Source organism: Meriones unguiculatus, chromosome 15 (assembly GCF_030254825.1).
Source record: "Meriones unguiculatus strain TT.TT164.6M chromosome 15, Bangor_MerUng_6.1, whole genome shotgun sequence".
Classification (NCBI taxonomy): domain Eukaryota; kingdom Metazoa; phylum Chordata; class Mammalia; order Rodentia; family Muridae; genus Meriones; species Meriones unguiculatus.
This window is the reverse complement of record NC_083362.1, coordinates 34,167,147-34,190,245: the sequence shown is the minus strand read 5'-3', so window position 1 is coordinate 34,190,245 and position 23,099 is coordinate 34,167,147. Positions and strand designations below refer to the sequence as shown.

The window sequence follows — 23,099 nt, the reverse complement described above, 5'->3', positions numbered from 1 at the left end:
GAGGATTGATCATCTTACCCAGAGTCCTCCTTTTAGCTCATCTTCTTTGGGTATTCAGACTTTTGTAGGTTTATCCTATATTATATGTCTAGTACCCACTTATAAGTGAGTATATACTGTGTGTGTCTTTCTGTTTCTGGGGTATCTCACTCAGGATGATCTTTTCTAGTTCCCACCATTTGCTTGTAAATTTCATGATTTCCTTGTTTTTAATTGCGTAGTAGTATTCCATTATGTAAAAGCACCACAATTTCTGTATCCATTCTTCCATTGAGGGACATCTGGGTTGTTTCCAGGTTCTGGCTATTATGAATAAAGCTGTTATGAACATGGTTGAGCTAATGTCCTTGTTGTGTACTTGAACATATTTTGGATATATGCCTAGGAGTGGTATAGCTGGATCTTGAGGAAGCACTATTCCTAATTGTCTGAGAAAGCTCCAGATTGATTTCCAAAGTTGTACAAGTTTACATTCCCACCAGCAATGGAGGAGGGTTTCCCTTTTTTTACATCCTCTCCAGCATGTATTGTCACCCTTCACAACAGCCACAAAGGACATAAAATAGCTTGGTGTAACTCTAACCAAGCATTGGTGTTTTGTCAGCGTGTATGTTTGTGTGAAGGTGTGAGTTACAAAGAGCTATGATTGGCCATGTGGGTGCTGGGAATTGAACCTGGGTCTCTAGGCTGCAGTAAGTTTTTTAACAAAATTTTACCAAGCATATACTGTAAGCTATAAGATGGTTATTTGGGCTCTTCGCCTTTCCTCCTCCATCGTGAGCCTTACACCTAACTGGGCTTCTTGCTATGTCTTCTCACAAGACTTTCTGAATCAAGCGATTCCTGGCCAAGAAACAAAAGGAGAATCGTCCTATTCCTCAATGGATTCGGATGAAAACTGGTAACAAAATCAGGTACAACTCCAAGAGAAGACATTGAAGGAGAACAAAGCTGGGTCTGTAAGGATTCACACAATGGCAAGACTGAAGGTTTATACAGAGTTATGATTATCATCAACTGGGTCCTGTGATCATCAGTCAATCCTACCAGATGGAATTTTGGTTTTGTCTAAACTGGGGATGGAGTTTGTCCCATAATAAAATGTAGAATGTGTCAAAAAAAAAAAAAGAAAGAAAGAAAAAAGATGGTTATTTGAGTCCCAAGCATACAACAATGTAAAAGTCATACAAAATGTCCTTATAGGAAATATTTTCCCAGTAAGTAGAATGAGAATTTGGAGCCTGACTTGGTTCTAGCTTGCCCATATCAAAATGAGCTGCTTGGAGCAGAATAGTTTATGTTTGGAATTCTGAGGACTCATAAATGCCAACACCCTGACAGGAGCCGATGGCACTCTGAAGAGAGGCTTGTAGGCTCAGATTTTTCAATATACCTACTTTATTTAGGGTTCTTTTTTTTTAAGATTCTTAAATATTTTTTATTTTATGTACTTTGGTGCTTTGACTGTGTGTATGTCTGTGTGAGAAGTTACAGACAGTTGTGAGCTGCCATGTGGGTGCTGGAAATTGAACTCAGGTCCTCTCAAAGAACAGTCAGTGCTCTTAACCCATAAGCCATCTCTCCAGTCCTTATTTAGGGTTCTTAAACACTTCTATATTGCTTTCCAACCCACTGACCAGAGGTAGGGGAGAAAGAAGGTTATTAGAAAAGGGAGGTTGTAGACCTTTTTTGAGGTAGTTCCTTGGGGTGAGTCCACTCTTCATTGTCCATATACCAATAGTCCATTCCAAATGCCAGCACCAAACAGCAACATGAATCAGCACCTTTCAGCAGATTGGATCAAGTCAGCAAAAGCCATAAGACTCAGTTGCATTGCTCTGAGAAGTTCTCTGGAACTTTTCTCTTGGTGAAATAAAGCATCTAAGAAGGAAGACCAGCAAAGACCAGCATAGTGATGTCATTCTAAAAAGCATTGTCTCATTGTCCAAAGACTTCTATATGTTTCCTCTCCATGGGTGTTTTCTGCTGGCCAAAGTCATGCCTGTATCACAAGATAGACAAGACATCACATGCCCTCTCATAAGACAGTTTCCAGCAAAACATTACATGACACAATTGAGTCTTCAAAGAAACAAGAAACTTTCCATTCAGAGACTGCTGCTTTCCCTGCTGTTGTGGCTAATATTCCTGTTGCTGCTGTAGGCTAGTTGCAATTTATTGCAGTTGGTTGTTGTTTGTCAAGTAGCCATTTGAAAAGAGACAATAAGAAGAACTTGAATATCCTAATGCCCAAGGTCAAACTTGCCTGAAGGAACCTGACACTCCTGATCAGCAGGAAGTAGTCTAAAGAGGTTTATATACCCTTTCCCCCTCTAACCTTCATACTCACCTACCCAGTATTGAGGGGTTTGAAAGGATTAGGGTAGAGAAGGGTGGTAGCTATAAGAATCCAATAAAGTATCCCAAAAAACTACATAAACTACACCTACTTATGAGAGACCAAAGAATTAAAAATTAGGTTTTTTTTTTTTTTTATTGGTTTAAAGTTTAAAGCCTGAACAAAGGCCAAAAAGGTGGAGACATGTCCACATGTCCAGTCACCTGTGGGGAAGAATCAGCCATACTTCATTCTTTCCTGCCCACTAGAGATACAGTTGCTAGGAACTGGCGCCTCTCCCCTAGGACAGCCAAACAAGGGAAGCCAGACCAATAACGGTTTAGGGGCCTTCCTATAGCCAATCAATTCAAAATGCAACATCCCCTTTTGTGTTTCGACCAATAAATCCTTGCCAGGCAGGAATCCCCCTGCTTTGGGCACACTGGGAGTTACCAGTATCTTTAAATCAACCACCTAACCTGAACACTGGTCTCTCTCCTCTCAACCACTGTGGTGGTAAGGGTGTGTAAGCCCGAGCTATAGCTTGTAATAAAAAGATCCAGATCCTCATGTGTTTTGCAACAGGCTCAACTCTTGGTGGTCTTTTGAGGTCTCTCGAATCTGGCACAACACTTGTTATCTTAATTACTTGTTATCTTAACTATAAACAATCAATTTAAAGCTAAATAGTAACTGGCTTCAACTTGCTTCTATAAACATGGATTTGTTGTTTTCAGAAAGCCTAGAATGCTACGTTTGTGGTGCATTTATTATTTTTAAGACTCTGGCCTATTTCTACAAACTAAAAGACCTTTCTACTTGTTTCTTGGTTACTGAGGAAAAAGTCATCCCTTGGGCTGGCCTTCTAGCCTTCTTTAGTGCTCTGCAGAGCTATGAATCTGGGCTGTCTGTACAGGCATGCTTGTTCACTTGATCACTAAAGGAATTGTAGGAAAACTCTTCTCTCTCTCTTTTCCTCTCTTTCTCTTTCTCTCTCTCTCTCTTTCTCCCTCACCTTAGTGAGAGGGCTTGGTTAAATATTCATTTGCTTTGTAGAAAGAACAGGCTTAAGAGTTGCAGGAAACACCACAGAAAAAGGGTAACCAATCAGAAACAGCCAAGACCTCTGGATAAGGTTGCATCTCAGATAAGTTTGCTTAGCTACTTACTGATCTGGGACGCTCCTAAGACCTGAGCAGAGTCACATAGCCTTCAGGGGCATGGAACAAGTCCTGACCAGAGTCTTGTAGCCTCCATGAGCAACAGCCAATCCCAATCGAGCTTACTGTAGCCACAGTAGGAATTCCTCTCTCTGGCTTTAAAAGCAACCTTCAACCTCCCTCGTGGCCACTGCCATGTTGAGAAGGTGGTGGCCACAGGATGCTGATCTACAGAATAAATTCCTTTTGTTGCTTGCATGCTACTCGAGTTTGGTGTCGTTCTTTCAGCATCTTCTGGACCCTAACAGAAGTTTCCATGGCTACTCCATAATTTGAGAATAAATTGTACTTGTGGTAAATTGCTACTTTTATAAAATGATTTTTACAGGATACCATCCTTTCATTAAGAAATAAGAGCTTCATTTTCTGAGATCCTCATAAAGAAAGATCTCCTAATTGGCTGTTTTGAGTATTTTTAGATCATGTTATAAATTGTGTTATGATATTTCAGAGCAGATTTTTAAAAGAGCAAAGCAATAGACTGCCACATTTATGAAGAAAAAAATTTATTAGGAAACATGGTAGGTGATTTTATGAACAGAAAATTAATTTCTTTAGAAGCAGAAGGAACATCAAATATAAGTAAGATTGTATAAGAAAAGAAAATTAGTAACTTTGGAAAAATAGAACAGAAATTTAGATGGCAATTTGGAAAAGTTCAGATAAATATAGCAACATTTCTCTAGTCAAAACTGTGTCTACTGAATATGTTAACAACATAAATTGAATAACACGTTTTTCATGCTAACAGAAGACAACCAAAAGAGCAAACTCTAGACAAGTTAAAGAGCTGTAATCAGTTCACAGTATATGTGAGCAATGCTTTGCTATTTTAACAAGAAAACGTATGAGCAGTTAATTTCTTCTAACTCCATTTATTTTTCTACTGAGAGAGAACATGTTCTAATAATTTATAAACTACATTTTAGGAATTTAAAATGCTCACACATGAGTGAGCCTTTTAAAAATTATTTAAAGAACTTTATCCTTCTCATTTTTAACTATCATATTTCAGATCACTTATTACTGAATTTAAGGGACCTTCACACTGTGGGATGCTCTGTACTGGACGCTGGATTAGGCACAGACCATTCCCAAAGCAACTTACAGCACAAAAAGATCCTTTATTAAGAAGACAAAGAGACAAAGTGGTTGAATATGAATCAAGTAGGAACAGCAGAAAAATAGCTTTGCAGGTGTTAATTTTAGGAAGAAAAGGGGTGGGGTCAGTGTTAGAATGAGGTAGGTTGGGTTGTTAAGTTCTGTTTGGACATGTTAATTAGGGTAGCCAAATGGTAATTTTTTGATTGTTGGATTTTGCTTTTCAAGAGTTAGACCTTGGTGATCAGTCTCAGGAATGAGTCAGACATAAGGAATTGGCCAAATAAGGGAATATAACTTGATGTCTAGAATTAGGAATGTAATCTAATGCTTTAGCAAGAGAGAGGGAATGGGGGAGGAAAAGACCACTTGGCACCATATTTGCCATACTTGGGTCCACTAGAGCTCTTCATGAATAATATAATCCCTGAGATAAATATACAATATACAGTGAGCTGATTGTCTTCCACAACCTAGGAACACTACATTATTCAGAAGGCATTGTTAATAATGTTGTGTGCATAGCTTCTGGTACCTAAATCTCTACTCAGTGCATCAAAAAATTCAGTACTAGTGACTTTATTATAACCACAGTTCTGATGATAGAAGACTCTTAAGAATTCACTTTTCACTGACATGCAAGTTCATGGAGCCTAGGAGCAAGTACTTAGAAATTCACCACCTCTGTGTGAGAGACCTAAAGATTAAAAATCGGTGGCTATTATTTTAATGTTTAAAGCCTGAACTAATGCTAGCTGGGTGCAGAGGTCCAGTAATGCCTTGAGGGGAAGAACTCGCCTTACAGCATTCTTTCCCCACCCACTAGAGATACAGTTGCTAGGAAACTGGCCCATCCCTCTAGGGAGGGACACCAGATCATTAATGGTTTGGGGACCTTCTTAAAGCCAATCAATTCAAAATGCATTGTTTTGACCAATAGATGCTTGCCAGCAGGAATCACCCGTGCCTTGGGAATGCTGGGAGGGACCGAACTCTTTAAATCACCTAACTAACCTGAGCACAGGGCTCTTGGTTCTCACTGCTTCAGGCGAGCCCAAGCTGCAGCTTGTAATGATTTGTAGTATAAAGATCCTCATGTGTTTTGCAACGGATTCGGCTCCTGTTGGTGGTCTTTTGGGGTATTGTGATTCGGGCCAACATGTGAAGTTGGTATGATAGTCCCTCAAAACCCCCCCCAGGACATAACTGGTATGATCCCTTCCTTTAAAATTTAGCAATCCACTTTCCCCTCGCAGTAATAAGACCCCCCACCTCCATTGGTCTTGAACCTTTGCAGGCTGGAAGTGGACACTTGCTACCACTCCTAATCAAGATCTCTACAACTGATACCACTAAAAGGAATGGTGCCTCACTGAGTACCACAGTTAATGGTAGGCCCCATTGTTAGGATTGTGCAGCAAAGTTCACTGCTGGTTCACAAATAATGCCACATGACTTGTTCCACGTTGGGGGTTTATTAAGGGAAGGGGGAAGGGGTCACAGAGACTGTCTCTGGGTAGGGTAAGAAGGGGTGCAAGTTCTCTTATAAGGTGGTTTCCGGTGGTCCATAGTTGGTCTCACAGATGCCTTGATGTCCCATTTGTCAGATCCTTCAGGGCTGGCCATAGGGATGTCTACTTATGGATACCAACATTCCTCCCTTTTTGTTTTATTAAAAAGTGAGGAGACAGGAAGGGGGTGATGGTGGGGAGGCCATTGGGATGACCTTTGCTCTTCAAGCTACTTCCTGCTGATTAGGGGCATTGTCATTTTTGGGGAACAGCTGGTCCTGCCATCAGGGTTGATTGGAAAGTCATTGTCATCTGGTTTTGTGGGCAGAGGTTAATAATACTGTAAGAGTTACTGATTAATGGTTTGGTTAGAGAATTTTTGCATTTGTAGTTGGAGGAATGTAGAGAGGAAGTTAATAAAGCAGGGTACAAAAAGCAAAAGCAGAAAGATGAGCAGAAGAGGTGTGAGGAAGGGGAGAATCCATATTCATATAGGGTTCTTGAAGGCCCAAGAGCTAGAAGCCTCAAGCTGTTTCCTTCACTTTTGTAGATTTGTCAGCTCTGAGAAGAAAAGCAGCAGCTTGCAAACTCCTGACAAAGCAGCAGGCAGACGATGGTAGACCTGAGTACCACAAAGAATCGAGCTATTATTAGCAATAGGGCACTGGGGTTGAGATGAGGTATCAAGGATTATAGTTTTATTGCAGTCTAAGGAACTTAGCATTTCTACAGAGTGTGTCCTGGATGCCTTGAAACAGTTGTCAAGCCAAAGAGGGTGATATGAAAAAGGTAGGGGTTTATGGCAACATCAGAGTGAGAGCAGTTAGTGAATGGTGAAGTATGGTTAATTGACAAAAGAGTCTTCGGAGAAGCTGTCAGCGTTAGTTGTGAGTTGGTCCCAGGTGGGACACACAGCCAGCAAGCATTAAAACAGCCCATTTAGGTCACATTAAAGAGCTTGTAGGCTGACATCAGAGTCTGAAGTAGGAGACGAAATGACAGGTTTGTATTATTTAGGAGGGGGGATGTCAGAGAGGCACTGACCTTAGAGGAGTGTTTAATTACCTTCTCTACTTCTCCCATCCCCAGGGATTAGGTAATATACCAGATGGGATTCTGTGACTGAATGAGCACAGAAGAATGGTGCCTAGAGACAGTTTTGGACTTGGGGGTCCACTTGAGAGGCTGGTAAAGGAAAGGTAAGGTAGCTAGGAGAAGGAGGAGAGAGGACACTGGAGAGCATGGGGGCAGTAAAGGAGATAGAGGCTCCCACTTTGACTAAAAAGTCCCTTCACAGTAAAGGAATTGGACAGGTTTGCATCACTAAAAAGGAATGAATCAAGGGAACATACCTGAAAATACAATTAAGTGGTGGAGTCTGGCCATGTTGGCAAGGCTGTCCCCCTACCTCAACAACAAGGGAACTAGAAGGTGAGGTTGGTCCCCAATAATCCATCAGGACTGAGTAAGTGGCTCCGGTGTCCACAAGGAAGGAGATGGGCCTCCCTGATACCATAATAATTACCCATGGTTCCCTGCTAGTGATGGCAGTGGTCTGGTCAAGAGAACCCTGGCATCTTCAGTCATCACTAGCTAGGCATAGGATATCAGCCGGAGGGTCATCTGGGAGTGATGCCTACATATCATGGGAAAAACAGTGGCAGTCAATACCCTAATGTCCCTCTTGGGGGCATTTTGGACTTGGCCCTGGTAGCTTGTGGAGGTTAGAACAAAACCAGGCCCAGTGACCTTCTTGACCACATTTGAAATATGGAGCTCGTGTCTAGGCAAGGGAGCCTGGGTAGTGGCTGAGGCTTTTCAGATGGCGTTGGCCAGCATTTGGTATTTTTGCTTGTGGGCTTTCTCATCTCTCCCATGGCACACCTTAAAGACCAGTGCTAAGACTTCTGACTGTGGAGTCAGAGGTCCTCTCTCCAAGCATTTAAGCTTGGGCCTGATGTCAGGGTAACTCTGGGAGAAAAAAATAGGTCATCAGAAGTTGCCTACCCTCTGAACTTTCTGGGTCTAGAATAGTAAGTTGTAAGAGGGCCTTTGTAAGACACTCTAGGAATTGGGTTTTCATTCTTGTCCTGAATGACCTCCTGGAGCTTCTCATAATTACTGGCTTAAGGGCAGCCTTGCAGAGACCAGCCAGGAGGCAGGTCATGAACTCATCTCTGGCTAAAATGCATTGTGGATCCTCGTCAGGCACTGCCTCAGTCCAAACAAGGTGTGTTGTGTTTGTTTGGTGAACCTCATCTGCATGCATTCCAACCAGTTCCCATGGGAGGGTAAAAGTCAGTGATCTGCCGGAGGTGTCCCAAGGTTTGACTCAGTAGAGTATGATCCTATCTGATGCAACAACTCATCAGCATTGGCCAGAGATCAAGGCATGGACACAGTTGCCTGTAGCAGACGTGGTTTACCTAGCATTAGCATTTCGTAGACCTAGCATTAAGATTTAGTGAGGGGGGAACTATGCATGTTGAAGGGGAAAATGTCTCACCCAAGGGAAACAGGAAGCTATAAATGGAGGTCAGCAAATAGGGTCAACCCTGGTCAGTGAAGACCATGGTTCGAGTTTCCTCTGTCTCAAAAGGTAGTAGGAAGTTACCAGATGCTCAATGGTCAATCTTCCCCTACCAAGACAGGCATTTATGCTGGCCAAAAGGTAACTCATCAATCCAGCTGGTGTTGCATGCAGGAGATAGCAATCTGGTTGCTGGAAAGTGGGTTGTGGGCTGATTTGGAATGAAATAGGTTTCCAGCAGCTCCAGTAGGGTGTTGGTGCCAAAAAGCAACCACCACTTGGCATGGCTACTGGAGGCACCTATTCCTGGCCAATTTACCAATGTTAGGACTGTGCAGCAAAGTTATACATCAGGTTTACAAATCACGCTATGTGACTGGTTCCATGTGGAAGGTTTATTAAGAGAAGGTGGAAGGGGTCACAAAGAGTGTCTCTGGGTAGGGTAAGAGAGAGATGGCGTGGTGCGAGTTCTCTCATAAGGTGACTCAGAGCATGGGCAGGTGATTTTAGGTGGTCCACAGGTGGGTCTGTAGGTGGCCTCACAGATGCCTCATGTCCCGTTTGCCAGGTCCCTCAGGGCTGGCAGTAGAGATGTGTGCTTATGGATCCCAACACCCATGCCTAGCAGTAGGTGTCAAACACAAAATAAGTTCAATGTTATTTTTGTAAGTATTTTTTTCGTTTCAAATTGATTATTTTTTTCCTTTCTTTTCTTTTCTTTCTTTTGTTTGTATATTGTGGTTCCTGATTTTGTATTTTTATGGGGTTTGTTTATATGTGTTTCTTGTATGTTTTTGTTTCTTGTGTTTTTAAATATTTGTTCTGACTTGTTGTTGTTTGTTTGTTTTCTAAAGAAAGGGAGGAAAAAAAGAAGTGTGGAGGTGGAAAAGATCTGGGAGCAGTTGAGGGAGGGGAAACTATCAGAATATTTTGAATGAAATTTTTTCAGTTGAAAAATATGAGAAAAAATTAGCAATCTGAGTAGCTCAGTTGGTAAAGTGCTTGCCCAGACTGGAGTAAGACACATTGCTCTATTGCCAACATTGCATAAAGTGGAGTTCGCAGGACACACCCATATCCTAGCACCTTTGAGGTGGAGACAACAGGATATGGAATTCAACTTCTGACACATAGCGAATTTGGAGGCCATATTGGATTAAATGAGGCCCCATACCAAACAAAGCTAATTCCTACACCAAAAGATCCTTGGAAATGAATTTTCTTCTTTTTAAAGGGGGTATTTTATTAAATTTTATTTTTATTTCTTTTTTAGAGGAGTACACACAAGATCTCATCCTTAGCCCAGGAGATGTCTCCAATCGATAACCACTCCCAAATGAAAACTTAATATTCACCAATGGAGTCTCACTGGGGTACAAGGCATTCTTAAGGGCACTCCCATGCTCCACAGCACATGGAACTGAATTTTTTACATGAATCCTAACCTTTGTTTATTCAAAATGAGGAAATGGAAAAATAAGGATGTAGAAGAAAATGTAAGATGTGTACTGGAAATATTTGGTGATTGATTTTATAAAAGCAGAAGTGTATAAAAAGGAGAAAATTTAACAGCAAGTACAAGGTGAGTGAAAAAATGGGCTTGGTGACATTAAAAAGTAAACTGTTGAAGAATCTACCAACACAGAACACAGAAAGGCCAAAATTCCAATCAAGAAGAGACAAAACAGAGAAGAAAGCAGAAATGCAGTGATTCTTTACAAAATTGAGAGTTAATGGAACAGATTTCAAACGTAGATTTTGCATTTGTTATCATGTAACTATTACATTAACAGCAGGCATTCATGTGACTGTTTGTGTTAGCAACCAAGCATCTTCACCACCTGCCCCAGGGACCCATCTACAGCCCTCAGGTCATCTTTAGCTGCCAAGATCTGACACATTCCTATTGCTGCTATGTCATTCCCATAGTCATGTGCTACATCCCCTTATAATAGGCCAGTCCCTCCTCTTCTCCCTCCATCCTCACCCAGAGGCAGCCTCAGTATACTCCTTCCTTAATGAACCTACCATGTGCTATCTGTCCCATGGTGTGACTTTGTGGTGTCTGGCACTTAGGTCATAGCATTTGCCTCCAAGGCTCAGTAGGCTCTCCTGGTGCTTGTTCTCCCTTCTGTGGGTCTGAACCACACACCAGGACCACGTTCCAGTCTACCTGCAACAAGCTCACTTTCTGGCTAACCTATTGCTGGGCACTCCACCTAACATCAGTGAATGGGAATTGCCCACCCCACCCTCACCCTGCCCCAACCTGGACAGTGTAAACATTTTTCTGGATCTGATGCAATGACTGTTGAACATCTGGAGGTACATCGTGGGGGCAGATAGTCTTTGAGATCGTGGTCTTTAAGACTATACGGTTGACCCTCTTTGCCAATCTCCACCATGACCTTTTTAGTTGAGTGAGATTTCTTTTTTCCACCCTGGTTTTCTCTCTCTTGGAAATTCTAGTACTAAGTGGACTGTGTCTGTTCAGGCTTCTATCTCTGGACCCTGCCCAGTACTGTGACAACTCACTGGAAAGTTAGTGCTTTCTTATTTCAGTACTTCCTGTGTCCCTGGGATGCCTCAGACTTGGGCCCATGACTCCTATCCTCATCCCCGGGAACTGTCTTCAATCTTACCTCCAAGCTCCAATCTTACTTCAGCGCTCTGTACCTAGTGCTGACCTAAGGGCTTTTAAACTACAAATCTTTGTAGCCAAATTTGGCCCCAATAAGCCTTAGATAACCAATACAAATGGCTGACTTAAGTCACTCTAGATACCAATTTCATACGGTACTTTATAACTACTGCCAATGATCTGGTAAGTAGAAGGAGGTTCCTATGTCCAAGCTTTCTGCTTTCTTCATGTCAAGCCTTCCCTGTGTTTTTCCTGATCCCCTTCTTCTTTTTACAGAGTTTTAACCAGAAAAAACCTCTACTATCTTTGATCCTGCTGACAACCCCCCTCCTTAGTAGCCTTATCCCACAGCTCCCTCTCCTTTTCTTTACTCTAGCCCTGGATAGAGACATTGGGTGAAACTTTTTAACAAACATGCTGGGATCTGGAAGAAGTGCCTAATTTCAACTCCAGACCCAGCTCTCTCAGTAGGTTAAAATAGCATAAAACAATTTTCAATATTATCCATATGCCAAAGACATTTGAATCTCTGTAAGATTAAACCCAGTGATATACATATCTATAACCAGTTTGTGTGTGTTTGGAGATGAGAGCAGACAACCTGAAATGTTTTTACTACTTATTAAATATACAAAGATTGTTTTCCAGGTTTGGAGAGGCAGAACCACAGGTCCGCCAAAATCATAATGCAAAGGAGGCAGAAGGCAAGTGAGTTATAAGCTATCTCAGAAATAGTTGTAGTTATAAAGATGCAAGTTCAGAAGCCCAGCTTCTGAACATTGGGCTCTCTGTTTCTGGGCATGGTTGTAATAAGCAAGAACCTTAAGAAAGAATTAAGAGGGCTGAATGCTTTATGGGGGAAAGAATCAGTTTAGATATTAGGAATCAAAAGTTCCGAATTTAGGCCAATTGTAGCCATTTGTCCAATGTATATTGAGGCCAGATTTGCATTGAAAGTCCAATTGTATAGAAAATTTGGAGCAGATAAGGGACAAAAGCAAAAACAGAGGTCAATTTTTAGTCACTCAGAGTATCCTTTAAATTGCATAAAGACCAAAGGCACCTATATAGTAAGGGTGTATCCCTAATCAATTCCAGGGTTAAGAAACCATAGGGGAGGATTCTCAGGTCTTTTGGATGATCAAGTGTTTCTTGCAGTCAGTTGAAAGTTCTCTGCATTTTCAGCCAAAATAGGCTGAAATTTTGTTTGTCTTAGGACAAACAAAAGAAAGCTCCACTGAGCTCCCAGACCTAACTAGGGTGCCTTTGAGTAGGTCCACTAAATTACTTTTGAGAGACCGAAGAATTAAAAATTAATAACCCAAAAATTTTGGGTTATTGGTTTAAAGTTTAAAGCACAAGCCAGAACAAAGGCCAGACAGGTTGACACATGTCCAGCCACCCACAGGGAGCAACCAGCCTTACTGCATTCTTTCCTGCCCACTAGAGATACAGTTGCTAGGAAATCAGCCAAGATCACCCCTCTCTCACCCCTCTCTCCTAAGGCAACCAAACAAGAGAAGCCAGATGGTCAATGGTTTTGGGGTCTCCCTACAGCCAATCGGATCAAAATATAACATCCCCTTTTGTGTTTCAACCAATAGACGCTTGCCAGGCAGGAATTCTCCTGCTTTGGGTGCACTGGAGGGACTGGGACTTCTAAATCTCCCACCTACCCTGAGTATGAGGTTCTCTGCTCTCAATGGTTGACTCTGTGAGGGTATGAGCCCAAGCTACAGCTTGTAATGAAAAAAATCCTCATGTGTTTTGCAACAGACTCAGCTCCTGGTGGTCTCTTGGGGGTCTTGTGATCTAGGCATAACAGTTTGGATGGATGTTTTGCTGTATTGCATGCGTTAAAGCAGTGAGGCCTCCACATAAGTCAGACTTTTCAAGCGAGAAAGTAAGGTGAGAAAGAAAGGGGAAACACAGAGAAAAAAAAAAAAAAAAGAAAAGGCTTCCTGAGAAAATTATGTGCTCCTGTCTGGCTCTCTCAGGGACTTAGTCTGGGGAGCATAGGAGAGCTAGGGGTGGACTTGGATTTGTTGGAAGGCTTAGCTTTCCATCCCAGGTTGTTATCACCATCTGTTAGATTTTTGAAAGGTAGCTGTAGAAAGAGGGAAGGCAGAAAGATTGGCTTGGTCTGACCTTAGGCAGGACCATATTTATTCACAGTAAGGGGCATCTTTGTAACCTAGCTGTGTGGACAGTGAAAGTTCCTACAGAAAAAGATGGGATATAGCTCCATATAGGGATGGAAATAAATGACTTCTGTATTCTGCAAGAAATCATGGGTAGTCCTTCAGCAGGAAACTATCAATCACTTTGCTCTAAAATATATTAAATTGGTTTTGTTCTCTGCAAGAATTTTTTGCTGATATTTTCTCAGAATTTGAAAAAAAAATATTTTTTTGAAAAAAATGCATTTTAATGCATTTTTTCTTTTTTTGTAATATTAACTTTTGAAGATCACTATGTTCTCACAATATTATTTGTAGTAAGCTCCTTGAGCCCCATCCCCAGACTATTCTAAAAGATTTTGTCCAGCCCCTTGGGATCCCGGAGGCCAATCCCTGCCATACAAGAGAAAAAAAAATCTCAACATCAGACCACAAAATCCTACCAATCCCTAACCTTGCCCCAAGATCAGGCCACAAAATTCTTCTAGTCCCTAAGCTTGCCATAGAATCAGGCCACAGCGTTCCACCAACCCCCGAGCTAGCCCCAAAATCAACCCACCAAATCCCACAAATTCAAGGCAACTATGGAAAGTTCCCGCTACTCCAGGAAGTCTGCCTTCCGCTCAATTTTTTTCTGCTTCTCTCCCTAGCAGAGGCAGTTACTCTCTTCTATCCTTCCCAATAAATCTCTCATGTGAGATTTGTTGTGTGATGTTACTCTGTGGTAACATGGTAGATCCTGACGGCTAGGATCCCTTTCCCCTCAGAGCTGTCATAGTTACAAGTGTATTATTAACTATTTTCAAACAATTTAGTTTTTACTTTAACTGTTGACCTTGGAAGCATCCATGAAACTTAAGTTAGGCAGAACAGTCATGAACTTGGAAGAAAAAGGGTTTGTTAGTGAGCCAGTCCTGCTTTTGTAATTAAGCAGCTGAGAAAAACAAGATGTAAAAAGAAAAGGTCCCTAACTGATTAGCACTGTTTGGGCCTGTTGTGGATTTCATGGTAGAAATGCATAGCACAGCCCAACCACTAACCTAGTGAGCAGTAAAGCAAAGAGGATAAATAAAGGGCTGGAGTCCTATTATTGTCTTTAAACACATGTCTCCTATCACTTATAATCTTAAAGTATGCCCAGATTTTTAAAGTTCCAACTGCTTCCATATAAGGCATCGTAATCCTTATAATGGTTCAAGAGCAGATCAAGCCTTTATAAAAGCATCTTTGGAAGGCATTCAAAACCCAAAACATAAAAATATTTTGAATTTCTTTTAGAGAAATAAATTCTAAAACAGATTAAGAGATCTGAGAACATATTTCTTACTCATAAAAATCACAAAATGTTCATCAGTAACTCTATCCTTTACAAGATTCATGCTTTAGATTTTGGAAAACTTACAGAGTTGAGAGTGAGAAGGAAAGCTTCTGAAAGGAAGCTGCCTCTGGCTGCAAATGAAAATTTCTTAAAGAAATCTTTCTGTAGAGGAGGAATGGATGATTAAAACTTCAGTACTGTGGAGAGATTGGAATTTTGCAGGTCCAGAGGCTAATTTCTTCATTTTGGACTAATTTCTGACCCTTGGAGAAGCCAGTTTTGCCTCTTTGTATTGAAATTAACAGCCTGTGTCAACAAACAAACCCTTTTAGAATCTATTGACGGAACACGTAAAAGTTGATTGACAATAGGTAAAAGATATTTTTAACTTTTACCAACCCAAATGCCATTAGACAGCATCGTGAGCCTGTAGGAAAGTTTCTTCTGTCTTGATGTCCTGCTTCTTTTGATGTACCTAACAATGTATTTTAAACTTTTCTTCATCAATATCATTCTCTGTTCTGTAAAACTATAAAAACTTAATAAAACTGCTGCCATGTTAGAATGAAAAAATTAGGGTAACCTAAATTTGTTTTACTAAGCTATGGTCACTCAAAATGATTCCAGAATAAATTGCCTCTTGTTTCTTTTAAGATGAGAGTTGTGGTTTTGTGTCAACAAGGCAGACCAAGAAATTAATTTCTTGAGGCTTTAAAAACTGGGTTTGAGACCAAGTAATTCAATTTAAAAATGGGGTACAGAGCTAAACAGAGAATTCTCAACAGAGGAATAGTGAAATGGGAGAGAAACACTTAAAGAAATGTTCAACATCCTTACTCATTCAGGAAATGCAAATCAAAATGACCCTGAGATTTTACCTCATAGCCATAAGAATGGCTAAGATCAAAAACTCAAGGGATGATGCATGCTGGAGAGGTTGTGGAGAAAGGGAAACCCTCCTCCATTGCTGCTGGCAATGTAACCTTATACAAACACTTTGGAAATCAATCTGCAGCTTTCTCAGAAAATTTAGAATAGTGCTACCTCAAGATCCAGCAATACTCAAAACAAAGATGTCCTACCATTCAAGAAGGACATTTCCTTAACTGTGGTCATAGCAGCTTTATTTGTAATAGCCAGAATCCGGAAACAACCTAGATATCTCTCAATGGAAGAATGGATACAGAAAGCATGATACATTTACACAATGAAATGCTATTCAGTAATTAAAAATAAGGAAATCATGAAATTTGCAGGTAAATGGTGGTAAATAGAAAAGATCATCCTGAGTGAGGTAACCCAGAAGCAGAAAGATACATATGGTATATTCACATATGAATAGATAGCCATATAACAAAGGCTAAACAAACTAAAATCTAAGTCCTAAAGAAGCTAGACAATAAGGTGTACCCTATGGAAGATGTTTAATCCTTATTTAGAAGGGCAAACAGGATAGACATCAGAAGTAGAAGACAAGGAACAGGACACAAGCCTTTATAGAGGACCTCTGAAAGACTCTTCCCACCAGGGTATCAAAAGAGGTACACTTTGGGCAGAGTGCCAGAATCCTTATGAAAGAGGAGGGAGATAGAAAGACCTGGAGAGGACAGGAACTACACAATGAGAACAACAGAGCCAAAATACCTGGCACTAGGGGGGTCTGCAGAGACCGATACTACAACCAAGGACCATATGTGGAGAAGACCTAAGACCCACCCTGAGCTGGCTGCTCAGTTTCCAAGTGGGTTCTCTAGTAAGGGGCAGGGGCTATCTCTGACATGAACTCAGTGGAATGGTTTTTGATCACCTCCCCCTTGGGGGATACAGCCTTACCAGGCCACAGAGAAAGATGATGCAACCAGCCTTGATGAGACCTGATAAGCTAGGGTCAGATAGAAGGGGAGGAGATCTTCTCCTATCAGAGGACTAGGGGGAGAAGAGGGAGGGTAGGTGGGACTAGGAGGAATGAGAGAAGGGGCTGCAGTGGGGATACAAAGTGAATAAATTGTAATAAATAAATAAATAAAATTTTAAAATTTTTGAAGAAATAGTCAGCACCCTTAGCCATCAAGGAAATGGAAATCAAAATTACTCAGAGATGCTATCTTACACCTGTCAGAATGGCTAAGTTAAAACACTCAAATGATAGCTCATGCTGGTGAGGATGTGGAGCAAAAAGGAACACTCCTCCACCACTGGCAGTAGTGCAAAGTTGTACAGCCACCGTGGAAATCAGGATGGTAGCTTCTCAGGAAATTGGAAATTGATATACCTCAAGACCCAGCCCTACTACTCTTCTGCATATACCCAAAAGACATTCCATCCTACCATAAAGACACTTGATCAACGATGTTCATAACAGGCTTATTTATAATATCAAGAAACTGGAAACAACCTAAATGACACTCAACCAAAGAATAGCTAAAGAAAATGTGGTATATTTACACAATGGAGTGTTTCTCAGCTGTTAAAAAAATAACACAAAATTTTCAGGCAAATGGATGAAACTAGAAACAGTCATCCTGATTAAGGTAACTCAGACCCAGAAAGACAAACATGTTATCACTTACTTATAGGTGAGTATTGACTATAAACTAAAGGACAGTCATGCTACAGTCCACATACCGAGAGAGGATAAGTAAATTGGAAGGTTCAAGGATGGATGCATGAATCTCTATGGTAAGGAGAAATAACATAAACATTTCATATAGACTGCAAGTGGATGGGAATAAGAACAGGGGAATTCATGTGCGGGAGGTTAGAGGGAGAGAATAATGAGAGAACTGAAATGGGGGCACAATTCAGGGACAAGGCATAAACCCAGTGTAATGGAAACTCCCAGACTCTATTAGAAGTGACGAAGACTCCTTGTAGTAGTGGGTACAGGCCATCTCCAAAACCAGTAAAGATGGTGGAAGGATTGGGACACCGATCCAGCCACAAAACTTTCTACCTACAGTTTGTCCTGCTAGCAAGATGTGCTGTGGCAAAAGCGGCACAAAAACTGTGGGATTGTCCAAACAATGACTGGTCCAGCTTAAGACCCATGCCGTGAGAGGGAGCTCATGCCTGACAGTGCCTAGAAGACCAGATACAAGAGGCCAGATAGCCCAGAAACCCATACAATAGAACCTAACACAACCAGGATAAACCAAACCAAACCAAAACACAACACAACAAAACAAAAAGTATTGCTAATGATATTCTGCAAATCTCATAGACAGGAGCCTAGCATAATCATCATCAGAGAGGCTCTGTCTAGCAACTTATGAAAACGGATGCAGAGACCCACATCTAAACATTAGGAAGAACTCAGTGAATCCTGAAGAAGAAGTGGAGGAAGGGTTATAGAAACCACAGGGGTCAAGACAGCACAAAACCCCACAGAACCAATCACCCTGATTTCTTAGGGGTTCACTGTGACTGGACTGGTAATCAGGAAGCCTGCGTGGAACTAACGCAGGCTCTCTCCATATATTTTGTAGTGTAGCTTGCTGTTTTTCTGGCACTCCTGAAAGAGGGAGTAGGGCCTATTTCTGACACTTTTACCTGCATTAAGGACCCTTTTCCTCCTACCAGGTTGTTTCATCCAGCCTTAATATGAGGAGAGAACCCTAGCCTTTTGTAACTTATTATACCATACTTGGTTGATATCCTGAGAGGCCTGCCCTTTTGCCAAGAGAAATGGAAGAGAAGTAGATGGGGAGAGGGGAAATGGGAAGAAGAACTGGGAGAAAAAGGGAAACTGTAGTTGGGATGTAGCATATAAGTAAATAAATAAATAAATTAATAAATACAAAAAACAAACAAAACAAAAATATGGTTTTGAAGGAATATCACCTATGTTTTAAAAGAAGTCAACTAGTACTCCAACCATGGACCATTCATGGTGATGACCTAGAACCCCTGCACAGATGTAACCCATGGCAGTTCAGTCTTCAAGTAGGTTCCATAGTAATGGGAACAGAGACTGTCTCTGACATAAACTGATTGGCCTGCTCTTTGATCACCTCCCCCTCAGGGGGGTGCAGCCTTACCATGGCACAGAGGAAGACAATATAGCCACTCCTGGTGAGACAGATAGACTAGGATCAGATGGAAGGGGAGGAGGACCACCCCTATCAGTGGTTTGGGGGAGGGGCATGGGGGGAGAAAAGGGAGGAAGGGTAGGGTTGGGAGGGGAAGAGGGAGGGAGCTACAGGTAGGATACAAAGGGAATAAACTGTAATTAATAAAAATAAAAATAAAGTATAAAAAATTGTCTAGCTTATACTTAAGGCTAAATTTTAAAATATAACCAGAATTTTATAGTACAATTTACAACTAGCCATATTAAGTTCAGTAACTACATTGATTGAAAAGAAGGCTTTCAGTTTTACCCTTGGCACATAGAGACTTAAAAATCATGACTCCCATCCTTACAAATAGTAAAAAGAATGGACAAATGAAAAAATTGCTATTTTTTTTTTCTTAAGAGCATCAAAGAAATGAGATTAAGAAGGGTTAAGATTAAGCAAAGGTGCAGCGAGACCACTGAACAAGGTTGTTCCATGGGTAGAAAAATGCTTTATTTTGGGTACTTCAAAGCTGCTCTGGCTACTTCTGGATGCAGAGAGAATAGTAAGAAGGTGGAGAAAGACACATAGTTTTAAAAAGATAAAGTTTTGACAGTGGAAAGGAGCCTAAAAACTAAAACATTATGTAAATTAGAGTGGTGGGTTGGGACTTTTTTGGTACAGAAGAGCCCAGTGGTTTTAACATGTTACAGGTATATGCTAATAGGAATCAGGTGTCCCATTTGCCAAAGGGAGAGGGAGATAAGGAACAGAGGCCCTTTCCGGGGTTTTTCAGGGATGCTGGGAAACCTGTTTGTCTGTCACCAACAAAGTCAGAGTCCTTCTGTTTACCTTGTCAGAGCCTATGCTGAACCCAGACGGTCCTTTAGGACATTGTCAGTTGCACTGCCACTTTGAGCATCTGGGGAACATTTTGAACCTAAGAAGGTGCAAATCACCAACCAAAAATTTGTGGAATAAGTACATGCTAATAGACACAAAAGAGACTTGTTTCCCAGAACACATGTGTTGGCTATAAACTGGTAGGGATGGTTCCTAGAGGAACAACTGGAAAATGAGAAACTTCTAAGTCATTGCGAGTGAGGAATGAGAAGAGGGTCTATTCCTACTGGTTTTGTTTGTTTGTATTTGCTTTTTCCCTTTAGCATCCCAACTGGAATTTCGAAAAAGGGCTTTCGATCCTGCAACCTGATATAGGGCAAGAATAACTATTCAGAACATTTCACGCAACTCATTGCCCCTAGGGACAATTACTCCCCTTGAGTTTTATTGCTACTAAAAGAATGGCATTATTTATACTTCAACTCCTGACAGATTTCTTGTCAAGGGGAGTTCAGGACACCTATAGGCAGGTAAGAGCATGTAGGGAAAAGATTTATCCATATTAAAAACAAGAACATTTGAAGTTCATAGTCTTGAGATACAGGCCCAACTAAAAAATTTAGTCAGAAGACAATACATGGCTATCCTTTTACCATACAATCTTCCTATAAATAAAGTCCACCACAACCTCACTATTCTGAGAAGGACCTTTAGTAAGTCAAGAGCACAAATCCCCAAGAAAACAGTATCAACACAAAAGCCATGTATTTCATCTTAATGAACATAGAAATAGTTCATTCTTGAACCATTTTGAGTGATTATGGCCCAGGTTTGGGTTACACCAAATTCCATGTGTTATGCTATGCAGGCAATTCAACTGGCCTTCCCTTAGGGACCTTTAGGGTTCTATGACACCTTCTGAGCCAGGTACAAAATGACCGGGCTGCCACTCTCCCTTTCTCTTACTCTCTGGTCCTTGCTCTCTTCCCTTCTACTGCTCTCCCAGCAATCTGTCAGGGTGCCCCTCCCCCCAACCATTGTCCCCCTCTCTACCTATCTCTCTTCCTCTCTCTTTCTCTCCATCTCTATCCAATAAATCTCTTCCACATAAAATAGGTTGTGTGCATGGCATTTTTATATAAATGCTAACATTTGGTGCCGAAAACTGATGGGCAATCCCATAGTTTTCACTGTGGGACCCCATTCGCTTTCAGGCCCGAATACAACAAAACTTTCTTCTACTCCTGCCTTTTCTGAACTGCCCCTGCCCTCTGAAGTGGCACTTCTGTTTGAGAGGTACCTGGCTGCTCCTGCTGCTTCCCAGGCAGCTCGGAGGGATGGTCGCAAAACCGCTCAGAGCAGCCTACTGCTGCCATGTGGTCTGCACACTAGGGACAACCATTGTGCCCCCTACCTCATCCGCCCTTAAGGTGTGTATATTAATTCCATACTCTTTTTCACCATGGAGCCCTGGCTCATGGCCTCCCACCCTTACCCCACTCTTAACCCAAAAGCTGCGCTCTTCTCTTCCCTCCATCCCTTCTGCAGCAGGTCTGCAGGGATTTAAAAGCAAACCACGGCTCCCTCATTTCTTTTTGTACTTTCAAAAGAAAAGAAAAAGTCTTAATGTTAAACTGTAAACCTTGGGATGGCTACATGGTATGAAACAAAAATTTTAACGTTCTTCAATTACGATTAACTTTATTTTATCTTCTTTTGGACTAAACACAACAAGTCTCATTTTAAATGTGTATGGATTTTTAAATTCAAAGTTATAGTTTTATAATATGCTATATATATGCTTCAACCCTGGTTCAAAATAATTTTTATTATGATGCAAAATTTCAAGGTCTATTATTATAAAGGTCTATTCAAATTAAGATAATTTAAAATGTATGTCTAACTGCTTATGTCCCTATCAATTCCTCAGTTAATAAAGAAGTGGCATTTTTTTTCTGCCACGTGTTAGGATAGTGCAGCAAAGTTACACCGCAGGTTCACAAATCAACGACACGTGACTGGTTCCACGTGGGAGGTTTATTGGGAAGAGGGAAGGGGTCACAGAGACCATCTCTGGGAAGGGCAGGAGACAGAGAGGGAGAGAGAGGAGGGACTGCAGGTTTTCTTATAAAGTGACCCAGAGCATGCACAGGTGGTTTCAGGTGGTCTGTAGGTGGCTTCACAGAAGACTGATACCAGTTTTTCAGGTCCCCTTGGGCTGGCCGTAGAGATGCCTGCTTACGTATCCCAACACCACGAGTTGCCTGTGATTGGATGCACCAGTAGGCTTTCTGGCTAATAGATTTGGTAAAATAAATTCAGTATAATTTTAAAACTATTTTCTTGGTTCTAAAACTCATAACTTATGTAATGTGACAGGATCAGCAGGATCACCAGTCTATGAACTGCATCTATGATTAAAAGTTTTGCTTTGATACTGAGAGAACCAGGCCTGACCTTGCCCCTCCTCCCCAAAAGCCGCCAATCCCAGGAACTAGGCCATCGGTCACCAATTCCAGAAAGAAGACAATGGAGTCCCCTACCCAAGAATAGCCTAGAGAAAACCCAGTAATATTTAACCATCACCCCTAGCAATGGCTAATCAATGAATACCTGGAATTTACCCAGGTGTTCTTTACAATAGGACGAGTAAAACAATTACTGTTTGGCTTGGCCCTGAAGGCAAACAATTTCCTCCGGACACCTGATATTTGCTAAATGTCAGTCAATCATAAAACTGCCTCACTGGAATTTTCCAGTGCACTTTGCTGTAACCATAAATAAAAACCTTCCTCCTGAGCTCAGGGCTCTACTCTCAACAGCTGTGTTGGTGAGGGTATGGCCCCAAGCTTCAGCTTATAATAAAAAGACCCTACTGCATTTGCATTGGAATCTGGCTCTTTTGTGGTTTTTGTTGTCCATAAGACGTGGGCATAACAATAACAGCTCAAAATTTTATTTACAGTCATGCTAAAAACAAAAACAAAAAACAAATACATGCTAAAAAAACTAGGCTTTACCTAGTCTCTTGTTTTATGTTTACAAGGTTAAGCCTAGGATGGGTAATTATACAAAGTTCGTTTGGCTCAGCTATCCTTAATAGATCATGATCCTCAAGCCTGTCAGAAAATCTGCAAAATAGTACATTTATATGCTTAATAAAAAAGCTTAATGTGACAGAGACCCCAGCTTTTAGCAATGACCCCAAGGCCTCCAAGAAGATTTGGACAACAGGACAGATGACTCTACCTGAATACTATGATACTTCGCAGAACCACCCAAATGGTTGGGGTGACCTGGCCCTACCTGAACTGTGGACAAATATTACACCTGGAGAGCTGACTGCCCCATTTTGCCTAGAC

General features: G+C 41.3%; 1 pseudogene; it reads left to right on the top strand.

Annotated features, from left to right (window-relative positions):
• Positions 1–807: 807 nt before the first annotated feature.
• On the top strand, positions 808–1,090 carry LOC110566134 (large ribosomal subunit protein eL39-like; annotated as a pseudogene).
• Positions 1,091–23,099: the final 22,009 nt, after the last annotated feature.